This window comes from Schistocerca serialis, chromosome 6 (genome assembly GCF_023864345.2).
Source record: "Schistocerca serialis cubense isolate TAMUIC-IGC-003099 chromosome 6, iqSchSeri2.2, whole genome shotgun sequence".
Lineage (NCBI taxonomy): Eukaryota > Metazoa > Arthropoda > Insecta > Orthoptera > Acrididae > Schistocerca > Schistocerca serialis.
Window position 1 is genome coordinate 522578275 of NC_064643.1, and position 26918 is coordinate 522605192.

Sequence of the window (26918 nt, forward strand, 5' to 3'; positions counted from 1 at the left end):
ACAATGGCGGGCGAGATCCCTATGAGGCCATGGCTCTCCTTCGGTTGGAATAGCAGTCATTTATCCCGATTCTGAGGATGCCGGCGTACAGCTGCGTTCTCTTTATATGTGAGCGGCTTCTGTTTCGCAAACAGCCGACTTATGAAATAGCCGTCTGGAGCGTCCTCCGGATGGGCAGGGTTATGCTACTTAATTCCCCTTTTGTGTTGTCTAGGACTGTCGTCTGAAGGCATGCCGCATATCGCGAGTGGCGCAAAGGACGCGGCAGCGTTGCACAGTTGGAGGTGAGCCGCCAGCAGTGGTGGATGTGGGGAGAGAGATGGCAGAATTTTGAGAGCGGACGACCTGGACGTGTGTCCATCAGAGAGAGTAAATTTGTAATATGACTTTTGAACATTATTAAGGTAAATACATTGTTTGTTCTCTATCAAAATATTTCATTTGCTAACTATGCCTATCAGTAGTTAGAACCTTCAGAAGTTAGAATCTTTTATTCAGCTGACAGTATTGGCGCACTCTGTATTGCAGTAGACTAACGAAGATTTTTGTGAGGTAAGTGATTCATGAAAGGTATAGGTTATTGTTAGTCAGGGACATTCTTTTGTAGGGATTATTGAAAGTGAGATTGCGTTGCGCTAAAAAAGTATTATTTGTCAGTTTAGTGATGATCAGAATAAGTAAAGAGAGAAATGTCTGAGTACGTTCAGTTTTGCTCAGCTGTTTGAAAATCAAATAACGTAAGAGGTTTATCAGCACAGTAATTCACAAATTTTTCTAAGGGGACGTTTCAAGCTCTGTCGTAAGGAAAATATTTTTTGAGGGATGCAGCTGGCATTGAGTGTGACAGACAGTCCATCTGTCTCAGACAGAACAAAGAGCGTTTTTCTAAAGCTAGCAGCTGCATCCAATATGCCATCCACTTGCAGGCAAATGCAAGATGTTAGTCTGAGGTCTTTCTTTCCTCTCCGCACAGATGTGCGACATTCCTCAGATAGCTGCACCAAGCCTGCTTGAAGAGAAAAATAGATGGTGGAGACCGAAGCTACATAAAGCCCAACCCCCATCACAATCATCATCAGTCTTTGACAGTGCTTAGTATGATTCCTACACCATGAAACGCTCAGCCAGCAGTGATGCCAGTGGCAGTGGTTGTGGGAAACGGCCAAACTTGGGTCAATTGCCATGTGTTTATAAAAAGAGTTATGAGTTCAAAATGTGACAGTTATGAAATTTCATAGCAACGCATTCAAAATTTTTTGAGATTGTGATACCTTTTCGTAACAACTGGCTATAAAAGTTCTTTTTTCTTACTATTAGAGCATTCATTCCAGAAATGTTGTTGGAATTAGAACGGCAGGTGGAGGCTGAAAGTCTCCAGGAAGCGGAAGAGGTTGTGCCAGCATCATGTAAGTACATCTCAAAATTCTTTGTGTGATAGTTATATGTCCAGAAAGCGTCTCTTAAAGTACTGAAATCGTAACAAGTGCTTATAACATTTCTACAGTTGTTCTACCATTAGAGCAACAGCAACTGGAAACTGAACGACCCCCGTCAAGTGGAAGAGCTTGTGCTAGCATCATGAAAGCAAATTGGAAATTTGTGGTAATGTCTTATTAGAACAAACTGCTGAGGTCATCTGTCCTGAGCTTACTCACTACTTAATCAAACTGAAACTAATTTATGCTAAAGAGAACACACACACCCATGCCTGAGGGAGGACTCGAACCTCCGACGTGACAAGATGTCTCAGACCGCGTGGAAGTCATGTAAGTACATCTCAAATTACTGTGTTGTAGTTTACTTATTCAGGAAACAGCTCTTGATGTATTCAGATCATAACAAGTGTGTATTAAAGTTTGGATCTCGCTGTTGCTGCGTTAAAGCAGCAGCTGATGGATATTGAGCTGGCCGGCCGGTGTGGCCGTGCGGTTAAAGGCGCTTCAGTCTGGAACCGCGTGACCGCTACGGTCGCAGGTTCGAATCCTGCCTCGGGCATGGATGTGTGTGATGTCCTTAGGTTAGTTAGGTTTAAGTAGTTCTAAGTTCTAGGGGACTGATGACCACAGCAGTTAAGTCCCATAGTGCTCAGAGCCATTTGAACCATTTTTTGATATTGAGCTGCTACTGCTGGAGTGTCTGAAATGCTGCAAGAAAGTAAGTACAGTTGTAATATATTGCCTTTAGACTTTTTTTTATCACATACAGTTGTGTGAGTTATATATAAATTCATTGTTGTAGATGTTCCTACTCCTCAAGAGGAAAATGGGATTTCTATAGGGGTATGCATCGAGAATGATGACCTGGAGTTATCACTTCCATCTGGAATGATCTTTTTAGTTATTCATTTAATTTTTTCATAGTTATGATCAATATATCGCTGTAGTCAAATTCATTGCAATTTTTTGTGGTTGTTTTTAATAATCAATACCTTGTTGTAGGCGACTTGTATGAGATGGATCGATGGCTCCACAACAACAACAACAACAATTCCAGCGAGGGTGAGATGCTTGAATGGGAACGTGAGATGGTGGCTGCTGAAAGACAGTGTGATACCTCCCTTCTGGAGATATTTGACTGGGTGGAAGTACTGCCAGAAAGATCGACTGAACTGCTCAGTCCTGGGACCCAGAATGTAAAAGATGATTATAATGTGACCATCATCATTTAACAATATAATTATTATTCAGGGCCGCGCTGGATTATCCGAGCGGTCTCAGGCGCTACAGTTATGGACTGTGTGGCTGGTACCGGCGGAGGTTCGAGTCCTCCCTCGGCCTTGGGTGTGTGTGTTTGTCCTTAGGATAATTTAGGTAAAGTAGTGTGTAAGCTTAGGGACTGATGACTTTAGCAGTTATGTCCCATAAGACTTTACACACATTTTTTTTCATTATTCAGGAATGGTGATTTATTTATTATCATTGTTCGTCTACAGCTGATATTTTTTTTTTTAAAATCTTGAGGATTGTGCCTAATTTTTCCCATTATTTGTATGTTACAGAAGAGACACCAACAGCACAACGACAGGAGATGGTTGGGGCATTTGCACCTGGAGCAGTGGTTGTCGAACACACACCCAACTAGCGTGCACCACCGTGCATAGCACTGCTCATTGCCACGCGGGAGGCAGCTGCAGCTGTTGAAGTGCCTGCCCCCGAGCCACTGCATAACATCTGGCGTCTTTGGGTGGTTCAGCCAGAGCAACGATCTCCAACCCCCAGGCTGGTAATGGTGACTGCTTCACTATGCAGGAGCATCAAGGAACGCCCTCGCCACAGCCTGAGTGCTCCCACAAGATGTCGCCACCACCGCCTCCTACTACTCACGCTACGACTTCTCGCCCTCGCTGGCAGCACAGGGTATGCGTGCCTCAGCGCATACCCCTCCACCCTGAAGGCTCCTCATCCACAGCGCCCTCATTTACCAGCTGGATGCAGTGTTTACCTAGCTGTAGTAATATTGGAAATGAACCTGTGGCTAGCGGTAGTGCTGTATCCCGTCCTGATAGTGAAGGACATCAGATTAGCGGCGTCAGTACCCCTCTAGGATACTCGGTGATTGCTAGAGGCTTTGAGGGGCGTATCTCATTTAATCGGGTAGAGAATCCGGCTGGGGGGGGGGGGTATCATGACCCAGCCAGGTTTTTAGAAGCATGCCTCCCGGTGTTAGAGGCGGAGCTCCTGAGAGCCCTAGACGATCCAAAATATATTGCCATCAAATGTAACGCAGTGTTCTGGTGCGAGTTTACCCACCTGCTTAAACAGCAGGATGCTGATGAGGAGAACACGTTACATTACATCTGGGATGAAAATGGCGTAATATCTCGGAGTACATCAATCGCCAAATGGTATTGTGAATCCACCTTGGGTGGATGGAAGTAAGAGGGTGAGCTAAAGCACTCAGCCAAATATCACACCTCGACATCCATATTCATTTCTAAGATCCGTTAAATGCAGGATCCAGTTACATCAAACTCCCTGTGGACATTAAGATCAAGCACACTTGCATTAACATTGAAAATGAAAAAGATAATGCTTGTTTTACATGGTCAATCCTGTCTTGTGAGAGAAATTACACACAAAATCCGCAGCGCACACCTCGATACACAGTAGGTCTTCACATTCGTGCGTGTTATAACTTTGACGGTATCAAGTGCCCCATAAATATTCAGGACATACCGCTGGCCGGAGTGGCCGTGTGGTTCTAGGTGCTACAGTCTGGAACCGAGCGACCGCTACGGTCGCAGGTTTGAATCCTGCCTCGGGCATGGATGTGTGTGATGTCCTTAGGCTAGTTAGGTTTAATTAGTTCCAAGTTCTAGGCGACTGATGACCTCGGAAGTTAAGTCACATAGTGCTCGTTTATGGCCTGAAGAAGAAGCAGAAAAGCAAGACACATGAGCAGGACAAGCATACTATAGTTGGAACACTCCATTTTTCGAAATACGCAGGTGAGTGTGATCTTCACGTAAACATGCTGCTCCTCTCTGAAGATGATAATCAGTATTAAGTATGGATCCAAGACATATCCTACCTCCTTCACAGCCAATTGTCGAAACATGGACATAAAATAACACATTTGCTTTAGGTGTCTAAATAACTTCTCAGAAGAAAAGTATTTAAATAGGCATCTGGAGGACTGCGAATACAAGGAACCAGTACATTTTGTTAAGCCTACAGAAGAAAACAAGTTCATTACATTAAAGAATGCTCACCACCAGGAACGATGTCCGTTTTTTGTATACGCAGATTCTGAATGTCTCCTTACCCCTATTACCCACTGTGAATGGAACCCCTTAGCCTCACATACCACCTCCACACAAATACACGTACCATATGCAGCAGCATACCAAACTATATATTCATATGATTCAAGTCTTAACCGCTATGCATCTTATGTCAGGGATAATCGTGCAGTTTAGTTGTTCACTGAGATTGAAAACTCTCATGGGGTGTTGATACGCTTTACAGCACCACCATCCCCATGACTGAATCAGAGGAGGATGAAAAATTACACAATGATGCAGTTAATTGTCATATTTGTGGGCTGCCGTTAGACAGAAAAACTGAAACTCAGCATAGAGATCATTGTCATCTTATAGGGAAGTTCCGCGGTGGAGCTCACAACACATGCAATTTGAAGTATCAGTTACCACTACACATACCTGCTCTTTTTCATAGCTTAAGTGGGTATGACGCTCAATTTCTAGTTGAGCAATTGGTTAATTTGGGTTGGGAGAAAATTCAGTCCTGTGTCCTGCCTGAGAGTGTTGAGAAGTACAATTCATTCTCCAAACGAATGACGCCAAAAATTACGCCCCGCTTCCTTGATACGCTACGTTTTATGCAGTCGCCACTCCAGAAACTCGTTGAAACTCTTACTCAAGAGGACATGCATATCACCTAAGCGCGTGACTGCGTGTGAGATCGCTCTCTAAGTTTTCATCTATTTTTAGGTTTCAGATATATATTTTAACTGTTTTTGTGATAATATTTGCTATATAAGTGACTTATTAGTGGTTTCTTCATTCACCTCTGCAATTCTTGTGTTGTGGCCTGATATTTGTGAGTGTTTCGTATCGAGCAACTTAACCTCTTACCCGTGTTTACATTCCGCGCTGACCAGTTGCAGCTGTATCGGCGCATCGAAAGCTAAGTTCTAATTAATTGTTTCTGTATAGTAGTTTATTTAGGAACTTTAGTAGTCTTCAACCGGTGTTCTTGGTGTTTTCCGGTGAAATAACTTCAGAAGAAATTTTTGCGAACTGCTTTCAGTTTCGTTACTGTCATTAGACGTTTGATTTTCTTTCTGTGTTAGTATTTTGTTATATTCTCATTTGTTGTTGATTAATACTGTCAATAATAGTAGTTACTTCCCTTGTAGAGCAAGTTTGTGATAATTGTAGTCAGTTTTTAACATCTTCTTATTGTAGTAGCGGAACTTAGATAAAGTTGTTTTCTTGTTTCAATAATTGTAAAATTTTACCATGAGTGAGAAGTGTGGGCTTTGCCGTAGGTTCGTGAGTAGTGGATTGCGGTGTGAGACTTGTTCGAAGTATTTTCACTGGGGGGGGAATGCAGTGGGGAAGCCAGTGGGCATTCTGGTGAGATCCTCTCCTGGAACTGCAGGTTATGTAGCAAGAGTAAGTTGATAGAGGAGCAGGAGCGTAAGATCTGTGCCCTTCAGGTGCAGTTGAAAAACGCGCAGGAGGAGCTAGATAGGATGAGGACGGAGAAGGGGGTTGGGGAATGGGAGCTGGCTGTTGGCAAGAGATCTGCTAGGAGAAGGAGATTTTCAGATAGTTTTACTATTGGTGTTTGTAATAGATATGACCAACTGTCAGAGTCTAGTGGAGAGGAATCTCTAGTAGCTGTAGATGTAGGAAGTATGCAGCAGACCTCAGCAGTTACGGTGGCTAGGACAGTTGCAAAGTCTAAGAGAAAGAAGAAGGTTCTGCTGTTAGGTAGTTCTCATGGTAGAGGTGTGGGCTAGCAGTTGCAGGAAGTTTTGGGGAGTGAGTACCAGGTCACCAGCATTCTGAAGCCTAATGCAGGATTGGCTCAGGTGACTTTTAACATAGGGGGGGTTATGTAGGGATTTTACTAAAGAGGATCAGGTAGTGATTGTGGGTGGGGCTGGTAATAGTATTGATAGGGATGGGGAGTATGACATAGATGGTGACCTGGAAAAGATAGCCACTCAGACTGGCAACACGAATGTGCATTTCGTGGAACTGTTTCAGCGTCACGATCGGCCTCATCTTAACACAGCCGTCAGACGTAATAACATGAGACTTGGGGGTGCGCTGATGACAGAAGGCATGAGTCACATTTCAGTTGTGTCGGTGGAGTCTATCAGTAGGACGGGTTTCACTAGACATGGCCTGCACCTCAACAGGTATGGGAAGGGGAGGTTGGCAAAACTTATAGGTGACAGCATAGGTGGGGGTGGTGGGATCACTCATGGGAAAATTCCGGTAGTTGTGGGTGTTAGAGCTGTACCTTTATTAGATTGAAGTCAGCTGATAGGTATTCCAGCTTAAGGGAAGTCTCTCTAACAAAGAAACCACTTTCTACAAAGCTTGGGTATCCGATTAATGAGGGAATTAGTATATTTCATCAAAATATACAAGGTATTAGAGATAAAGTTAGAGAACTGCTTATAGATGTTGACTCTGAAATTATTGGTATATCTGAACACTTCTTAAATAAGGAGATAATTCAGAGGCTTCCTTTACCAGGATACAGGTTGGCTGGCAGCTTTTCTAGGAGCTCTTTGCGGTGTGGGGGAGTAGCCATGTATGTGAAAAACGGTATCCCATTTGAGTCAATTGATGTTTCAAAGTACTGCACTGAAAAGGTGTTCGAATGTTGTGCAGGTGTGGTTAAATTTAGTGGAGCTAAACTTCATACTGTTGTTATTTATAGATCCCCAGACTCCGATTTCACAACATTTTTGCTAAAGCTAGAGGAGGTTCCTGGTCCACTTTATAGGAAATACAAAAAGTTAGTTATATGTGGTGACTTCAATATTAATTGTATAAGTGATTGTGCAAGGAAAAGGATGCTGGTAGACCTCCTTAATTCATATAATCTTATGCAAACCGTATTCTTTCCAACGAGAGTGCAAGGGAACAGTAGAACAACCATAGACAATATTTTTGTTCATTCGTCATTATTAGAAGGGCATTCTGTTAGCAAAAAGGTGAATGGCCTTTCAGATCATGATGCACAAATTTTAAGTCTAAAAGATTTTTATGCTGCAACACATGTTAAATATAGTTACCAACTTTTTAGGAAAGCTGATCCAGTTGCTGTACAGACTTTTGTAAACCTTATCAAGGAACAAGAGTGGCAAGATGTTTATAGTGCTGATACAGTAGACGATAAATATAATGCTTTCCTCAAGACTTTTCTCGTGCTCTTTGAAAGTTGCTTTCCGTTAGAACGTTCAAAACAGGGTACTAGCACAAACAGGCAGCCTGGGTGGCTGACTAAAGGGATAAGAATATCTTGTAGAACAAAGTAAGAAACAGTCAAAATCTAAATGCAGCAGCCCATTACAAACAGTATTGTAAGGTGCTTAAAAAAGTTATGAGGAAGGCAAAAAGTATGTGGTATGCAGATAGAATAGCTAAGACTCAGGATAAAATTAAAACCATATGGTCAGTCGTAAAGGAAGTGGCTGGTCTGCAGAGACAGTTCGAGAATATAGAATCAGTGCGTAGTGGGGATGTCCGTGTTACTGATAAGTCGCGTATATGTACAGTACTTAATAATCACTTTCAGAATATAGCAGGTGAACTAAATAGAAACCTAGTCCCAACATGGAATCATATAGCGCTCTTAGAAAAAAGTGTTCCGAGACTGTTAACTGAAATGCTCCTCCATGATACTGACAAGAGGGAGATTGAGTTAATAATTAAATCACTAAAGACCAAGAACTCTCATGGATATGACGGGGTATCTAGCAGAATACTGAAGTATTGTTCCACGTATGTTAGCTCAGTACTTAACCATATCTGTAACTTTTCCTTTAGGAGTGGTCGGTTTCCTGACCGATTAAAGTACTCGGTAGTGAAGCCACTTTATAAAAAGGGAGACAGGGATAATGTTGACAATTATAGACCTATTTCTATGCCATCGGTGTTTGCTAAAGTTGTTGAGAGGGTTGTATATACAAGGTTACAGCAGCATTTAAATTCACATAATTTGCTGTCAAATGTACAGTTTGGTTTTAGAAATGGCTTAACAACTGAAAATGCTATAGTCTCTTTTCTCTGTGAGGTTTTGGACGGATTAAATAAAAGGTTGCGAACGTTAGGTGTTTTCTTTGATTTAACGAAGGCTTTTGACTGTGTTGACCACAAAATATTACTGCAGAAGTTGGAACATTATGGAGTAAGGGGAGTAGCTTACAATTGGTTCGCCTCCTACTTTAAGAACAGAAAGCAGAAGGTAATCCTCCGCAATATTGAGAGTGGTAATGATGTTCAGTCCCAATGGGGCACTGTTAAATGGGGCGTTCCCCAAGGGTCGGTGCTGGGGCCACTGCTGTTTCTTATTTATGTAAATGATATGCCTTCTAGTATTACAGGTGATTCAAAAATATTTCTGTTTGCTGATGACACCACCTTGGTAGTGAAGGATCTTGTGTGTAATATTGAAACATTATCAAATAATGTAGTTCATGATATAAGTTCGTGGCTTGTGGAAAATAATTTGATGCTAAATCACAGTAAGACTCAGTTTTTACAGTTTCTAACTCACAATTCAACAAGAACTGATATTTTAATCAGACAGAATGGGCATGTTATAAGCGAGACGGAACAGTTCAAGTTCCTAGGCGTACGGATAGATAGTAAGCTGTTGTGGAAAGCCCATGTTCAGGATCTTGTTCAGAAACTAAATGCCGCTTTATTTACCATTAGAACAGTATCTGAAATAAGTGACATTTCAACACGAAAAGTAGTATACTTCGCATATTTTCATACGCTTATGTCATATGGTATTATTTTTTGGGGTAATTCTTCTGATTCAAAAAGGGTATTTTTGGCTCAAAAACGGGCTGTTCGAGTTATGTATGGTGTAAGTTCGAAAACCTCTTGTCGACCCCTATTCAATAGTCTGGGAATTTTGACATTGCCCTCACAGTATGTATTTTCTTTGATGTCGTTTGTTGTTAGCAATATTAGCTTATTCCCAAGAGTTAGCAGCTTTCAGTCAGTTAATACTAGGCAGAAATCAAATCTGCATGTGGAATGCACTTCCTTGACTCTTGTGCAGAAAGGTGTGAAGTATTCTGCTGCATCCATTTTCAATAAGGTACCACAAGAACTCAAAAATCTTAGCAGTAGCCCAAACACTTTTAAGTCTAAACTGAAGAGTTTCCTCATGGCTCACTCCTTCTATTCTGTCGAGGAGCTCCTGGAAGAGCTAAAAAATTAAGCAAATTCCAGTGTTACATTCTTGATTTTCTTTATTTAAACTGACGACTTGTCGCCTGAATATGTTTCTTATATTTCATTTTATCTGTTTCTACAATCGTGTTATAATTTCATGTATTGACTCGTTCCATGACCATGGAGACTTCTCCTAAATGTGGTCCCACGGAACAATAAATAAATAAATAAATAAATAAAACCTGATCTGCTGACCCCGATGAGGAAAAGTTTCAGCTTGTGACTAGGAAAGTTCCCTTATGAGTGTCTGGATAGTAAGGCGAAACTCGACGAAACCAGGCTACCCAACATTTATGCATTTACTCTCACAGGCGATGCCATTTCTAGTGCAGATTATGAGCATGAAAAGAATGTCTGGCGGGAATTCAACATTCCCAATTTGGGTGAATACGCAAGACATGGACACCGACGCGTGGCAGCTTGCAGATGATTTCGATAAGTTCTGGAGGGTATGTATGGCCATGTACTCTCTGAACCACGCCTTTTATTACAAGCCACCTGAGTTGTCTTGGGACGCAATGCTCAAGAAAATGAGGCGCAGCATGAGACTTTCGACTGATGCCGATATGCTTCTTTTCCTTGAGTGCGGGATCTGTGGAGGTCTTTGCCAGTGTGTCCATAGACGCGACAAGGCAAGTAATCCATGTATGGGTGCAGGGTTTAATGCATCTTTCGATTCAAGTTATATTCTATATTTGGATGTGAATAAGTTAGATAGGCACGCCATGATACACCCACTGCCAGTTGGTGGATTTCAGTGGGTGCCCGAAAACGAATTAGAGGGATTAGGTGGAAAAATGTTGGGTCTATCGGCTGATTCTGATGTGGGGGAGGCAGACCTCATATACCCTGTCAGTTTGCATGAAATGACAAGCAACTTGTCGTTATGTGCAGAGCAACAAGTTCCACAAGGAAGCACTATCCTTAAACTATTGGACACAAGAAGAGGTATGTAATTCATTATTGTAATCTCCAGCAATGTCTCAGCTTAAGGATGGAGCTACGTTGAAACACCTGGGCTATTTCCTTCAATCAGTCCCCCTGGTTGAAGGAGTATATTGAATTAAATACCGAAAAGAGGGCGGTCGTACTAGTGATTTTGAAAAAGACTTCTACAAATCAATGAATAATGACATTTTCGTTAAAACCATGCATAATTTAAGAAATGAATGCGATATTTTTATTAGTACCGAATGGGATGGGGATTGGGGCGTAAGAAACTGCATCGCCAGACCATGTTTTAAGCGGGTCATTATTTTCAATGAGAGCTTTGTTGGTGTGGAGATGTCGAAGGTTTCAGTAGAGCTTACGAAACCAGTCTCCAAACTCCACATGTACCACTTTCACTACGAGTTTGCTAAAACTCATTTCGTGGAACCAAAGTTACTTTATATGGATACAGATAGCTTCATCTACTGGGTGAAGTACTGCAATCTATATGAAGTAAAAAGGTGTCACGGTAATGAATCCGACACATAAGGAGAAGAAAGGTCAGGGAGCTATACACGAACCACTTGTAGACACGGAAGCCAAGACAGGAAGCCCATGTCCATAGAAGAGAGCAGGTATCGTTATTGAGAGAAATCTTAGGGAATAAACCGTCCTGAAATGTTACGTAATCCTGACGCGGATTTAGATTTTTGAGTTGCCATAGACGCATCCTTTTCGGAAATCGGTGCATGTCTATTTCAATGTCAGACAAGGACGGAAATATTGACGTTACTATCATTAGCTTTGCTAGTAGAACAATTCCTGAGTGTGAACATGGATATCCGACTACTGAGTTAGAAGCTCTGGCCATAATACGGGCGTTTAAAGAAGGAGATTAAGGTATTTTGTGGCCACCACGCTCTGAACCTTTTATTAACCTGGAAGGTACTGCATCCCAGAATTATGAGGTGGACAGCTTTTCTACAGGAGTACAGATTCAAGATATGGCATGTAAAATGTAGAAACAATATTGTAGCTGACGCTTTGTCGCGTCTACCTCAAGAACTGACAGATATTTCGGATTTAACAGGACAAAAAAAAATGATTACAGAATAATGTTAATGAAAGACTCCCATTACAAACAGTATTGCTCAGAAATAAGTAACAACATGGCTACATGGCAAGATGCAGATCCGAAAAGACTAAAATTGACTCTCCTTACATAAAACCTACCCGAGAAAATTTAGCAGCATTAGAAATCTCAAAACAACGTTTTATTCTACAGATGTAATCTTTCTGGCGGCAGCTGGTTAGTCTGCATTCCAGATACTTGTAGACAAAACTTAGTTTGGCATACTCATTGTGGTGGAGGTCATAATGGAGCCAAAATTTTTTTAAGGCAACTGAAGTTATATTGCTACCTTCCGAATACACGGGATTACAAAAAAAAATGTCAAATGTGTGTGAAACCTTATGGGACTTAACTGCTAAGTTCATCAGTCCCTGAGCTTACACACTACTTAACCTAAATTATCCTAAGGACAAACACACACACACCCATGTCCGAGTGAGGACTCGAACCTCCGCCGGGACCAGTCGCACATTCCATGACTGCAGCGCCTGAGACCGCTCGGCTAATCTCGCGCGGCACGGAATTACATTGAGCAGCTGTTAAAAACTTCTCCTCTGGTTGAAAAAGCAAAGCCGCTACAGGAGATTACAGTGTCTTACCAACGCAGCAACTATAAATTGTAGCCGGCAGGTGTGGCCGAGCGGTTCTAGGCGCTTCAGACTGGAACTGCACGACCGCTTCGGTCATCATCCTTCCACATCGATTACGTTGTGTAGGAGAGCTCGAAGACGGTTCCGGTATTCTGTGACGAGATAGTAAATCGATGGCGTTTCATGAGTCGTACGGTCGTCAGTGCGAGACCTGACAAGGGTCCATTCTAAGCGTTGTCGTGTGAATGCAATGAACCAAAATTCAGCACGATGCACTATCGCCTGACAGATGGAAGAAAATGCCATATAACTGAAGGCAAGTAAGATCGCCTAATACAAGTCTACGACGTTCACATACCAAGCCTTGACGTCAGTGTCATATCCTATCAATGCTCCACACAGAGCTGGTTTCGCGTGGGGTAGCAACCAGGATAGGGTGGACATGTAGGCGGGCGACATCGATGACACAGGGCCTAGGTGTCTTCAACGGTCAATCGGCAGTCTGTTACAGTCACCTGCGGAACATTTAATTTCATCAGGGCACCATTGTGCTATACCCACTGCCGGGCAAAGGCGACATCACAGATGTAGGCCTCATGGCTGGAGAAAGCCAAACAGCATGTGGAGTGTCGCCAGCAAGGGAACGTATAAGGTGTATAATGTCGAGACAACTGGGCGACTGCGCCGTATAATACGAGTAAGTGAAACCCGCTCAGCTGCCATGAACCCTTGTCCATATGTCGATAAGCTGAAGTCGGTTGACGACGACAGAGGGGGCCACACAGGTGGAATGTCGTCAGAGTTGATCATTGGGCCATTGTGTGGGGTTGAAGTCCCCAAAAATGACCAGATCATACAGGGAACCTTAAAAAGCGGCATTACCTAGGCAGTAATGATGTCGTTTACAACGGAGACGGGAGACGGATGGTGTATGCATATTTAGGATGCAAAAGCGAAAAAGGGTGAGGGGCATACCCATAGCATTAGGAATGTACACTATATCCCTAAACATTCTGCGTGGTGTCTGTTTGTTCTATATCATGTCTCCCTACCACTTTCGCGCAACGTTGCTCTGAGCGTGTTTTTTAGGGAATTGACTAGTTTGAACCTGGGACCTGTTGCTGGTAAGGAGACGCCAGACCACACATGACATGTAGAATTCAGAAGACTTCAGTGAGACTAGCGATGATATAACCAAATACTTAATGATTTCAGCGTCAGCTCCACTGCACTCCCTGTAAAAGAATCTTAATACTAACTAAATTTAGTGGAAGGGGTTCAAGGCTTTCCTATTTTTAGTTAGCTGGTAAAATAACGTCGAAAAAGCAGTTAAGTTTACCATTGGAAATTTTATTCTACTCACAAAACTTCGTTTATAAATTGCACTATTGATAAAAGAAAATGTTTTAATACAGGATGATAAAAACCAACTGTGTTCAACAAAAATGTGAACGAATATTCCCTGAGTGGGTTTCCAAGTTCTACAATGGATTGAAGGATGACCTATGCCATATCACATCTATAATCTAGGTTTAAATTAAGTTTCACAAGAGAGAAAACTATCAAAATGGTCTACAGTGACCCTCAATTATCTTTAATTACTTATCTAACTTGTCATAAATTACAGTGGCTGATGGCTTCCCAATAACTATATAACAGAAAAATCATCACGTTTCAGATTTTTACTTCAAGTGGCAAATGTGAACGCCATGAGCTTTAATTGACGGTCGACACTAGTATTACGCAAAAAGCGGATGTAACAGATGAGACTTCTGCAGTTCTGAGTGAAGCCTTATGCACTCAAAAATGAGGCATCGCTTGCGTTCATTACCTTGTCGGTGTTCGTCAGGGGGCGGCGGCCGGCGCAGCTCCGTCCAGCTCGCCGTCTCGGAAGCAACTCTCTCCTAACTTCTCCTTACTAAAATTTATCGAAGTTGGTTTAAAAAAACTATCTGGCTGTGTTTTCATATGACCAATCAGGGTCTCAATGTTAACCTCAAGCTCCGCCTACAAAAATTCTGTCTATCCAATGGGAAACGTTATACTTTTCGTGGTGGGGCAATGTTTTTAAAGTTTGCAACGTAACAGAGACGCGAAAAAGTGTCACGCTGAAACTTGCAGCTGGTGTGGTCCTTTTAGCGTTATCGTAAGATCTATACTGTTCTTCTGGAGGGCTCTATCTTTTAACATGGGCTGGGGGGTGGTCCTAACGTAAGAGAGTAGCCCTTTTTGTGTTATCATAAGATCTATACTGTTCTTCAGGAGTGCTCTAGCTTTTAACATTGGCTGGGGGGTGGGGGGTGGTCCTAGCGTAACAGAGACGCGAAAACGTCTCACGCTAAAACTTGCGGGAGGTGTCCTAGCGGTTAGCTGGCGACATGGGTGTCCGTCCGTCCCTTATCGTAGGGCCTTCCAACTTAACACAGTTCTGCTCTCAGCTTCTGTTCTCGTTTCTCCCCTCGGAACTGCGTATGTCACGCGGTGGGAAGGTATGACATGCATCTAGGCATTCTTGTGTTAGTCTGTGGTATTCCATTTGCTCACTCGTTACTCGTATTACTTTGGTTAATTTAATGTCACGATTTATTCGGAGCTATGTGACATACTACTGGATTTGATTATCTTGTCAGGGTTTCCATGGAAGGTGTTGGATTTGCTGACACCTTACATATCTTCAGTGAGGAGCCCTGCATGGAAAAGGATGGGCGGTCCACTACCTTTGTCAGAGGTATTGGACATGTGGGCCGTGTAGCAGGTGAGAGCATAGAAATCAGCGACGATCACTTCTTGATGGAGGCAATGTTCACACAGGCAGTGCAACTGGTATGTCCGAAAATTACCAATTTAACTAGAGCCCAGATGGTGGCCAAATTCGTCGTCGCACTGTGGTAGTGTTGTGGACACGCACCTCCTATTGGCACAAACAGTACTGCAGAGATGTCTGGCTGGCATGAAACCAGTGACCAGAGCGGCCACAATCACTGGGTGGAAGCTGGGTTGAGTGGTACTGTGTGGCATCCCAACAGGTGGGCCAGCATCCTGATCTGCTCCGTCGTCGACATCATCAGCCCAGGGGATCAAAATCACGGGCAAGCGAGAGTCGCACCCATTGAGGACTAGGCAACATCCCTTCAAGGGGTCTGTCGTTGTCAGGCCGGTTTGCAAGCGGTGGGAAGGATATTCCCCAGCAGTCACTCCTGTCGTTGGGATGCTCAAAGGGGGATCACTTTCTGGTATCTGGTCTACTACCCATGATGCCATATGAAGGAGTGTGCCGTCAGAGGAGGTTCGACTTCTCTTCTTCCATTTGTGATATGACCCCTGCTTTCAGAGTTGCTGTTCTATGTCGGAATATGGCCTATCGCTGTCTGCTGTCGTGCTTGTCTGAAGCAAAACAGAGGTAGGCACCACACTAGATTCAATGTCTGTTGCAGTGGGAGGAACGTTCATAAAGCTCTGGAGAATTGTTGGTATAGTCGCAATCACAGGAGGTGATGTCAGTGAGGTCTCGTCCACACTGTGTTCCCGATGGGAAGTACCAGAGGGAGAACAGGCGCTCTCTGAACTGGCACATCCAGACTGCACAGCCAAGGCGTAGGTGTCTGGTAAAGAAGTGACCGTTGTTTTGGGTGCTGTGTCACTGGCCGGGATCTGGAGCAAACAACGATGCAGACAATTTCACCTAAGATGTTGTCCACATCCTGGTCACATCCAAAGCAGGCTGTCGTACATGATGATGGCCCGCACACCACCTATCAGCAGATAGTATGGTATGTCTTTGACAGTTCGATCATGATCCGTTGGACACCATTTAACACGTCTTGAACGACCACGTCTTGTGTCATCTCGAAATGGAGTTCAAACACCCTAATTGTTTGAAGACCGAAACAGCGTGGTTTACAGTCACCTCCCCAATATTTACTTACTTACTCACTTACTGCATTGGCTACACAAACTACACTCGGGCTTTGGCATCACCAATCAGCCTTCTCCTGTGTCCTCTGTCCATTTATTCATCTTCAGACAGCCCCAGTGTACTCATATCCTCTCTCACCTGGTATTTTGCCTCTAATATGTTCCGCCACTACCTGCCTGATGATCTGGCCTTCTCGATGCATTACTTGCTCATACCACATCAGTCTTCTTTCTTTGATCTCTGCCACAATGTCCATCGACTTTCATAGCTCCTGCAATTCACAGTTCTTTCTTTTCCTCCCTTCATCTCATTCTTCACTGGCCCAAGAATTTGTCTGAGGATGGTATTCTCAATTGTCAGGAGTTTTCTTTCCCTCTTTTGGGTAACGGTGCACGTGTCTGCTCCATATAAGACTACAGGTTGTTTTATTTTCTCGTAGATATTGGTCTTTGGGGATCTCGATAGAACCGGGACTTTAACAGCTTTCCCAGAGCAAACCTTAACCTGTTTCTGGTTGTATTCGTGCAATAATTTCGTGATCTATCTCGTTCCTTTCATTGAATATATCCCCAAGGTATTTAAAGTCTTTTACCCTTTCAAAGATTTTGTCCTCCATCGTCAGGGGTCTGTCATCATTTTCTCTGATAACTATGAGTTATTTTGTCTTATCCATATCCATATTCAACTTCAGGCCTGCCCTCATTGCCTCTTCCATTAATATTCTTGTCATCTGAACCAGGTCTTGCTCTGTCTCTGATATTAAAACTACATCATCCGCATAGTCCACGGTGTTGATCATTCTGCCCAGCTCTATTCCTGTCTGTAGGCTTTCTACCTCTCTCAGGGGTCTCTCCAGTACCAGGTTAAACAGAAGGGGAGAGAGGTAACCTCTTTGTCGCACTCCAGTCCTCACCTTTAATTTGGATGATATGTTTCCATTTACTTTCACCATGCATTTTGTCTCCTGGGTGCATATCTGAGTCAGTTTTATGAGTTTTCTGGTAACTTGAGCCCTTTCGAGTTCTTGCCATATTGTTCGTCTATTCACACTATCATATGCTTTTTGGAAGCCCAAAAAAGGCCAGCTCTTTGCTAGCACTTGCTTTATTGTGCGTAAATGGTCTACAGTTGACGTTACCTTTCTGAAAACCGCTTGTTCGAATACCAGTACTTTCCTGACATGTGGTGTTAGTCGCTTTAGTAACAACATGCTCAAGATCTTATATGCTGTGTATAGTAGTGTGATTCCTCTGTAGCTGCTACATCTCATTGGGTCTCAGTACAGGGCTGATGACAGACTCGTTCCATTCTTCTAGGGTCCTTTCCTTCTTCCAAATTAAGCAGATTAAGTGGTATAGTCTCGCTTGTAGAGTACATGCCATCTATTCCTGGTGCCTTCCCCCTCTTCAGCAGTTTTATGGTAGCTCTTGCCTCCTCAATGCTTGGTAGTTCATATTCCCCCAATGGTACAGTATCCCTGTTTTCTCTATATGATTCTTCCTCTTCATTTTCTGTTGTAGCACTCCTGGAGCTTACAACCACATTCAGGAAGTTTTAGAAGTGGTTTCTCCATTCCCCCATAGCTTTTCTTTCATCTGTGTTTATCTGTCCTTCTTGACCTCTGATCACATCAATTCTAGGACTGTATCCCTTCTTAAAGAACCTGACTGTCCTGTAAAAGCCTCTTGTATTTCCTACTGTACGGTCTTTTTCTCCCAGTTTTATTTTACTGTTTACAAACTCTCGCTTTTCTATTCGAAGCACTTGTCTTGCTTCTCTAGCTGCTTTTCCATGTGTAAGGTTTTGAGGACAGAACAACAACTGTGCAAGCTGTAAATGTTTTTGGTTTAATGTTGTATCTTATCACAGAAATACATGCATTTACACACTTTACAATGTGACAATATTACGACAGTTCTCAAACGAACCCATCTCGTCCTCAGAAAGTGAAATCATCTTAAACGCAACAATGCTAAATTTTAACTAGAAGTTTCTTTACAAAATTATTCTTATGACTACGTCCTGATGTTGGCCAATATTACGATGAATTATCCGATTCCGGTACTATTTAGGATCACAATCAAGTCTTCGGAGGATGGTTAGTTTTGTGACAAGTTGAGCAAAAGATTACCCAAGGTTGCCCGAGTTTACAGTGGACACAAGCTGGTGAACCAACAAGTTTACACCTCTGCTTGTGGTATTTACCTTAGCTGCGATGAGCTGTTGTCTGCATGGATACTCTCATCTTCTGAAATTCCTATAAGAACTAAATAAGCCTTTGCTGATTTTTCCAACGGACACTCTCCCTATGTTTCTCGTTACGCGAGAAAACATGTAGTCATCCCTAGTCTTGAAATATGGCGATATGCACGTGCATGGCTGTAGCAGCATCCATATTAAAGTTCCCTCTCAGTCCTCACAAGAACAATTAACTAGCTGGCTGATTCGTTTCTCCATAGTTGGAGCTCAACGACGATGCAGCTAATACAGGTATCTAGCTGAATGTCAGCCACAGTGACTGCAGTGCTCACACTAATTCCTACTCTGCGTCATACAGAGCGTTATGTGCCCCGTTCTGCACTTGACGCCTGTTCAGAGAAGAGTCCCCAAAAATTTCACTCTTGTCTTTCTCGTAGCCGAGCTGTCTCCCCACCTGGGTTCTTTCATTCTCCACATCACAGCTTTTTTTGATCAACAGGAGCGTTCCTCTTATTTTGTGCAAACTCTCTCTGCCAATCGCAAGGGCCCTACCATTAAACTGCGTCGAAATCTCGGCACTTTACTCCTTCCTAGTTCGTTTCCGTTTTGTGCCTGCTCCACACACCTAAAAGTTACATGTATACATCACATGTGTACCACTCGCTCTTCACGTGATCAACTGAATCACTGGTTTTGTTCGTATCCATTTGGAATTCCGAAACGCAGTTTTCTAAAGTTTCTGTCTGTCGTACTTCTGTTGGCTCGTTACTTGCTCTCCAGTATGTGTCACCTGCCCGTTCGCTGACTCCCGCCATGGGACGCCCCCTGAGAGCTTTTTGTGGTGCCTCCCATGGTGTGGCCTCTGCTTCTGCCACCACCTACTTCCACCCAAAACGTTTCCTCTCGCTGCTTGTTTCACCTTCTGCCCACTGACATGCATTATATATGAACGGAGTGTTAATACTGTCGATTGAGTGTCATCCCTTTGCATTACATACTTATAGGAAAATCTGCTCATTATCGGCGAAGTAAGTTAGGTGTCATATTCATCTTCTCGTTATAATGTATAAAACTGTTATTTAAGGTGCGAAATTGACCTTCATTTATTCTGCCACCTTACACCTTGTTCGTTCATCCTCCCCAATATGCCCGTCAAAATGTTAAACTTTAGTCTGTGTGTGCGTTGTCGAACTACACTACCCCATGCTTCCTCCATCGTCATTTTAATGTAGACGACGCGGCTGGTGACAGAGAAGTCTAAATACTTACCACTTCTTGGGGGCCCAGACGTAGTAGCTATTTGCGGATGAATTGTTCGATTTTACAAATTTGTGGTTGCGTCTGATCATGTTGGAATGTGAGTGTCACTTGGCAGTAATAGTGCGCCATTGAGTATAATATTGACAGACACTATACAATACAAATACTGCGACATTTAAGTACGTTAGCGGCGCTGGTCCACACGCACCTACGGTCGTAGACTACTTATGTAAGAACCTCATTCTTCGATTCAAAGCTTTTACTGTTTTTAACATATTGCACCATCAGCGTATATCATTTGCTCAGTACACAGATAAGTACAATAAGAAATCAATGTTATCTTTGCTCAGTGGACACTCTTTGCAATGTAAGTAGAAACATCGAATGTAAAACACATTTGAGAAGCCAAAATGACATGGAGAATATTTAGAATTTGTTTTATTTGCAAACCACGATTCGTTTAAAATATATGTGCTGTTTACAATGCAGCAGCTTGTATATTGCCTTGGAAGGGCACAGGGGTCATGGCATCATGAGTGCAGTCCACTGGAACATACGTAAGTGTAAATGTTTAAATACATTGGACGTTTAGTAAGTAATGAATCACATTTTTTCCTGAAGGCAAGTTGGTTTTATTTAGGATTCCAATACACCCTACACTTCTGGCAACAAAGGCCTATTTTTCAACGTAATCTCCTTTCAATGCGACGGCCTTATGCCGCCTTCCTGGGAGGACCTGTATGCCCACATGGTACTACTCTACTGGTGGAAGTCGGAGCCAACGTCTTGCCGCGTCGGTAACCGCCTCATCATCCATCCCGCGGAATGTATCCTTCATTGGGCCAGACACATGAAAGTCGGAAGGTGAGAGGCCCAGGTGTAGGCTGGAAGAACAGTCCAATGATCTCCTCTCGGGTGCGCCAACTTGTGTGAGGCCTTGAGTTGTCATTGAGAAGAAGAAGTTGGTTTGCAATTTTGTGGAAACGAACACACTTAAGTCCTGTCTTTAGTTTTCTGAGAACCGGCCGTCAGCCTGGAGATCAGATAGTTCTGCGGGGCCTTGTTGCGATGACAGGCGTCTCGCACAACGATTCACCGTGCTCTCGTTCACTGTCAGTATTACGTACATGTTCCTCAGTCGCCTACGAATGTCAGTGATGCTCTGGTTTTTCACCAAAAGAAACTTAAGGACATCTCTCTGCTTTGAACATACCCCCTTTACAAACGCCATTCTGAAGGCTACGTGTAGTGCCACCATCTATCGGAGCTTGATGAAAATATAGGGGCTGAAGCGACAATATTCCACATTGTTTCAACCGAAATTGACCTAAGAAAATGAAGCAGTACGTTAATTATGGAAATACCATAATAAATTCCAGGCATCCTAGCATGTTCTTGCCATCGAAACAACAAAAAACGCACAACATTCTAACATTCTTGTGCAGCGCTGGATCTGACAACATGCTGATGATGAAAACATTTATGTAACTGGAGACGTTAGCCATTTTAAACCAGTTACTCTCTGAAATAAAAGTATTTCTAAAGTATTTTGTGTGAATGCGTTGTTCGCCAGCCGGCCGCGGTGGTCTCGCGGTTCTAGGCGCGCAGTCCGGAACCGCGCGACTGCTACGGTCGCAGGTTCGAATCCTGCCTCGGGCATGGATGTGTGTGATGTCCTTAGGTTAGTTAGGTTTAAGTAGTTCTAAGTTCTAGGGGACTGATGACCACAGCTGTTAAGTCCCATAGTGCTCAGAGTCATTTGAACCATTTTTTGAACCGTTGTTTTCCAATAACGAACTGTATGCTTTACAATTGTAATGAAACGTTTGTTGCAAAATTACGCTGCCTATAAAGCAGCAGTGCGAATCTCCCAAGACAAAATCGTTGAAATGGAAAATTAAGTACCACTGTTGAAGACAGCACGCTAGTAATCGACGTATTCCGAATCCTAAATTCAACATGGTTGACATGAAGTACTTTTATTTTAATTTTTATGTTTCTGTACACCAGTCGTCTGACTAGTTTAGTGCTACTCGCCTCGACTTCCTCCCCTCTGCCAATCTCTTCATCTGAGACTAGCACTTGCAACCAACGCCCTGAATTATTTTTTGGATATATTTCGATTTCTATGTTTCCCTACAATTTTTACCTTCTACAGCTCCTTCTACAACCATGAAAGGTATTTCCTGATTTCTTAACGCAAGTCCTATCACCTTCTCCGCCGATTCTAGAGAGAACATCATTATTAGTCCACCTAAATTTCAACGTCTTTCTATAGCACCACATCTCAGATGTACCGATTCTCTTCTTTTTCTAACAACAGTGCGGAAGTAGTGCCAATGAGATGAGTCCCAGGGCAAAATCTGATGTTCCCCTCGTGGTGACATTCGTATTAAGAGACAGGGGTCACCGATTTCCGTCTTAGTCGCGCCACGGCCGGCGCTGCCGCGCAATCACAAACGGGAGAAAGCGAGCAACACTCGCAATGAAGGCTGGACCGAGTGCGGAAGGCGATCTCTGACGACGCACAGAGGAAAACGAATAGCGCAGCGTAATTTCATTTTGAAATCACACCTCCGAGCTGAGTTCAATGAAGCGCCCAGGGTTCCTCAAAGCGATTTCCAAGTTCCACTAACAGACAGACGCGCTTATGTAAGCATCTGTAACTTCGGATTCGCTTGCGATTTTTAATGTGACCTTCCGCGTCTCTCTGCGGCGCCAAACATTCTCTCAAATTGCCTGGAAGAAACCACATATTTACCGAGAACTCAGCCCGTGTCATCTCATCTCGTTATATTTCATCATTATGAGATGATGAATTGATGCTCTAAATTGACATGTTTTATAAAGCTGTTATGTTTGGTCCCAGCCATTTCCTCGATGGCCTTGAGAAAAATTACTGCTTAAAGTGGAGCTTTGGTTATTACACCGGACAGCATTCGGAAAGGCCGTGGTCCAAATACCTTCTATTCGTATTTAGGTTTTCCGCCGTTCCCGTGAACCGATTAAGGATGTTTCTTTGAAATCAACCAGTCTATTGCTTTCCCATTTTTGTTCTGTCCTATCTTGTGCCCAGTCCCGTTTACATTCCGTTGTAAAAATCTGTAGCACATCTCTCAGCTGTGTATTACAGGAGGAGATGAAGTGGTTTTTTCTGCGTAGCTGTTTTTTCTCCTGACTTACATGATAATCGAAAAGTAATTACCGTAATTAACTGATCGGTGCCACTCGCAATTTGTTGACAGTTTGCTTTATATAATTATCCAGCAAAAGTTCCTTCTGCTTGTTAAGGAATTACTTGTTTCACATCCCTGAAGGCTCTCCTTCATACTGGGATTTATGGAAAATGACGTGTCTGTGAGTGAATCAGTGCATGAATAAGCTCATCGTGGAAAAGACTCTAATCTTAATTCTTTTTTAGAAAAATAATGTCCTTGTATAACACCCAAATGAATAAATCCGTTTTTTATATTACTAACCATTTCAAAACTGAGAAACAACCTTAGATCATCAATTTACACGCCTGTTGTAGTGAAGGACTTTTCACTCTCATAGAACGGACGTCGCCGGCGGAGTTGGTGCAGTGTTTACCACACTGGACTCGCATCTGTGAGGACGACGGTTCAAACCTGCAAGCGGCCATCCATATTTAAATTTTCGGTGATTTTCCCAAATCGCTTCAAGCAAATGCGGGGATGATTCCTTTGAAAGCGCACGGCGGACTTCCTTCCCCATTCTTCGATAATCTGAACGGCCCGATGATCTCGCTGTTTAGTTCAAAAATGGTTCAAATGGCTCTGAGCACTATGGGACTTAACATCTGTGGTCATCAGTCCCCTAGAACTTAGAACTACTTAAACCTAATTAACCTAAGGACATCACACACATCCATGCCCGAGGCAGGATTCGAACCTGCGACCGTAGCGGCACGCGGTTCCAGACTGAAGCGCCTAGAACCGCACGGCCACACCGGCCGGCCGCTGTTTAGTCCAATCCCCGAAATCAACCAACGAATAAAACAGACATCGCCTATCGGAAGAAATCTTTTCTTTCTTTCCAGAATAACTCTCTTTCAGCGTCCTCCTTGTAACAACAAAAAAAATAAAAATCACTGAACAACTCATTAAGTATCTATGGAAATTCAACAGCTTTTAGCTGGCCATATGGTACTATGGAAATGAACCTATGTTACAATCACAAGTCAATAATTTATATCACTTTCCGTCCACGTGGTTGACAATGAAGTCTGGCGGCGAAATATCTTCCAATGGACAACAATATACTGGTGAGCCAAAACATTATGACCACCTTCTGAACAGCTCGTTAGCCCATCTTTGGAACGAAGTACATAACTAATGGTGCATACCAGGGATCCCACAGTTTGTTGGTAGGTTTGTAAAGGTATATGGCATTAGATGTCTATGCACAGATCATGTAATTCACGTAAAAAACGAGCCGTTGATTTACGTGCGCAGTGATGGCGCCCGATAGCGACTCAGAGGGGTACCATGGAATTTACGTCAGGTGGTCGAGACATCGAAGTATGTTCACTACAGTGCACCTCCGACTACAGTGGCAGGAATAAAATCTTATGTTTTCAAGCCGCGTCAATTCAAATAAAATTCTCGAGCTTTCGATGGCTATCTCCGCCATGGTCGTCAAGAATGAAACTATGCCGGGGCTGGTACGACCTTCCACGCCCGCTTCGTTTCGGTCCTCTTACGGGTGCCAGCAGTCGTAATCGCGGGTATTAAGCTAGAAATCGTGCCAGTTCCGGCAGTCTGTAGTTTAACTCCTGACGATGATGGCGAAGATAGCCATCGAAAGCTCGAGAATTGTATTCGAATTGACGCGGGTTGAAAACCGAGAAGATTTTATGCAGACATCACGCCGCGAAAGACTCCGAGAACACAGTAGCATGCCTTTGCCTCCGAGACACGGACAATTATACTGCTGAAAGATGACATCACCGTCGGGAGAGGCATCAAGCATGAAATGATCCAGGTGGTTCACAGCTGTCAGCGTGACTTCGGTTACTACTGCAGGTGCCACCTAAGCGCAGAGAAATGTCTCCCACAGCATAATACTGCTGCCACCAGCCTGCATCTGTGACGCGCTGCACGCTGCGAGCCGCCGTTCACCTCGATGAGGACGTTTGTGTTGACGACCATCGACAGTGTAGCAAAAACGTGATTCAGCTGAAGAGTCGACACGTTTCCATTGATCGACAATCGAATGCCGATGGTCCCGTGCTCATTGTAATCGTAGCTGGCGATCTGAACACGTAGGGGTGGTCTGCTGCGGAGATACATGTACGACAATAAACTGTGTGCTCCAAATCTCTTGTGCGTTCACCAGCATTGAGTTCTTTCGGCAGAGATGTCACAGATCTACCCCCGTTCTGTGAAGGGTCGTGGACGCCCTACCCCTTTCCGTAGATAACCACGACATTAGCATGTGAACATTCGACCAGTTTCGCCCGTTTCGAGATAATCGTTCACACATTCTGCGTAATAATAATCTGCCCTTTGTCAAAGTCATTTATGTCATTGGATTTCCCCACTTGCAACCCATATCTTCGCTGGGGTGATCCCCCGTCCATGTCTTCTCCGCTTACATACATCTGCTAACGCGTCACGTGCCTGCAACGCCACCAGGTGGCATCCAGCGTCACTGTGGGCAGTGGTCATAATGTTTCGCCCTATCAGTGCCTTGGGTGTTACAAAAAGGTACGGCCAAACTTTCAGGAAACATTCCTCACACACAAATAATGAAAAGATGTTATGTGGACATGTGTCCGGAAACGCTTAATTTCCATGTTAGAGCTCATTTTAGTTTCGTCAGTATGTACTGTAATTCCTCGATTCACCGCCATGATTTCATACTCTACCTGTGCTGCTACAACATGTGCCTTTACAAGTACGACACGACATGTGGTTCATGCACGATGGAGCTCCTGCACATTTCAGTCGAAGTTTTCGTACGCTTCTCAACAACAGATTCGGTGACCGATGGATTGGTAGAGGCGGACCAATTCCATGGCCTCCGTGCTCTCCTGACCTCAACCCTCTTGACTTTCATTTATGGGGGCATTTGAAAGCTCTTGTCTACGCAACCCCGTACCAAATGTAGAGACTTTTCGTGCTCGTATTGTGGACGGCTGTGATACAATACGCCATTCTCCAGGGCTGCATCAGCGCATCAGGGACTCCTTGCGACGGAGGGTGGACGCATGTATCCTCGCTAACGGAGGACATTTTGAACATTTCCTGTAAAAAAGTGAAGTCACGTTGGTACGTTCTGTTGCTGTGTGTTTCCATTCCATGATTAATGTGATTTGAAGAGAAGTAATAAAATGAGCTCTAACATGGAAAGTAAGCGTTTCCCGACACATGTCCACATAACATATTTTCTTTCTTTGTGTGTGAGGAATGTTTCCTGAAAGCTACACTCCATACAAATACTTTCCGAAACGACTTCCTGACACTTAAATCTATACACGATGTTAACAAATTTCTCTTCTTCAGAAACGCTTTCCTTGCCAGTCTACATTTTATATCCTCTCTACTTCGACCATCATCAGTTATTTTGCTCCCCAAATAGCAAAACTCCTTTACTACTTGAAGTGTCTCATTTCCTAATCCAATTCCCTCAGCATCACCCGACTTAATTCGACTACATTCCGTTATCCTCGTTTTGCTTTTGTTGATGTTCATCTTATATCCTCCTTTCAAGACACTGTCCGTTCAACTGCTCTTCCAAGTCCTTTGCTGTCACTGACAGAATTACAATGTCATCGGCGAACCTCAACGCGGTTCTCCATGGACTTTAATACCTACTCCGAATTTTTCTTTTGTTTCCTTTACTGCTTGCTCAGTATACAGATTGAATAACATCGGGGACAGACTACAACCCTGTCTCACTCCCTTCCCA